Source organism: Propithecus coquereli, unplaced genomic scaffold, assembly GCF_000956105.1.
Source record: "Propithecus coquereli isolate 6110/MARCELLA unplaced genomic scaffold, Pcoq_1.0 Scaffold180, whole genome shotgun sequence".
NCBI classification, from domain to species: domain Eukaryota; kingdom Metazoa; phylum Chordata; class Mammalia; order Primates; family Indriidae; genus Propithecus; species Propithecus coquereli.
Window position 1 is genome coordinate 4,211,778 of NW_012142746.1, and position 1,758 is coordinate 4,213,535.

Consider the following 1,758-nt stretch of genomic DNA (forward strand, 5'->3'; position numbering starts at 1 on the left):
CAAAAATAAATAAATGAATAAATAAATATTAATAAGTGGATGTTACCATAGAAAAGGAAGTCCAGGTGAATCCAGAGCATTTCTCATTCTGTGGTTAAATATTCCCCACTGTTACGAACCAAATTGTGTCCCTTCAAAATTCACTTGTTGAAGGATATATTAATTTATTCTGGCTGCTATAACAAAATACCATAAGCCAGTGGCTTCTAAACAGCAGAAATGTATTTCTCACAGTTCTGAAAACTGGGAAGCGCAAGATCAAAGTGTAGGCAGATTCAGTCTCTGGTGAAGGCTCACTTCCTCACTTCCTGGCTTATAAATGAACATCTGCATGCTGTGTCTACACATGGCAGAACTGGCGAGAGAGCTCTCTGGGACCTCTTTTAAAATGGCACTAATTCCATACATTAGGGCTCCATCTTCATGATCTAATTATCTCCCAAAGGCCCCATCTCCAAACACCATCACTATGGGGGATTAAGTTTCAACATATGAATTTGGGGGAGTCATAAACATCCAGTTTATAGAAAATCACAAACCTCCAATGTGACTATTTGGAGATAGAGTCTTAAGGAAGATAGTTAAGATTAAATGAGGTCCTAAGGAGAGGGACCTAATTCAATAAGACTGATGTCCTTATAAAAAGAAGAAGAATCACCAGATATCTCTCTCTTCATACAAGCACAGTGGAAAAACCATGTGAAGACACAATGAGAAGATGGCCACCTACCGGCCAGGAAGAGAGCCCCCACCAAAAACCAAGTTTGCCAGTACCTTGATCGCAGATTTCTATCCTCCACAACTGTGAGAAAATACATGTCTGTTGTTTAAGCCACCCAGTTTGTTTTTTTTTTTTTTAATGGCTGCCTAGTATATATCCACATCAAGACAAGACACTTCTGTGTACTCAACCCTAGGTCCCAAGAATCATGGGGTGTTCCTGTGTTGTTTGTAGGATAAAGCACGATTCTCAGCCCTGTGTGAGAACAAGGCACTGTTTCTGCCAATATTTTTGAGTGAACTTTTCCTAATCTCCAATTGTTTCCTCACACACATGTGCTAATCAGTCCTCAGCTAAATACCTGACTAGTCAGTCGAGAATTCTTGACTCAAATGGATACTGCAAATCTCTGGAATTCTGTCTTCATGATGCCCTCTCCTCTCTTACTCTGTCCCGTGACATATAGATGCCTTGGTCATCCCACTTAACTCCCTCTGCTCACCTTAGCGAGTCTGCTGAGCTCTGCCTACATCCTGTCTCCATACACTGTATCCAGGACACTCCCTTAATGTAAGAATCCGGGGCAATCAGGGCTCACTATGTTTGATTCTCATCTCAGTTGGATCAATGTCCTTCTTTGCCTGATGAATAGTTTTGTGAAAATTGCTGATTTATATATTTTGCTCATTTTGTGTATGTTTCAGACAAGAAAGAAAAGCTGAACCCTAATAATCCTTCTTGGTCAGAAGTGGAAGTTCCTGCTACTTATTATCAACTTGATCTTTAGCAATCATACTCTGTATCCACATAGGTAAAATAGGAGCAATAATTTACAAGTTTATAAAGGCCATTATCACTGGAGCTAAGTGAGATCTCATTGTGGTTTGGATTTGCATTTCCCTGATGATTAGAGATGTTGAGCATTTTTTAAATGTTGGCATGGATGCGGAGAGATAGGAACACTCATACACCGCTGGTGGGATTGCAAACTAGCACAACCTCTGTGGAAAGCAATATGGAGATACCTTAAAGAGATA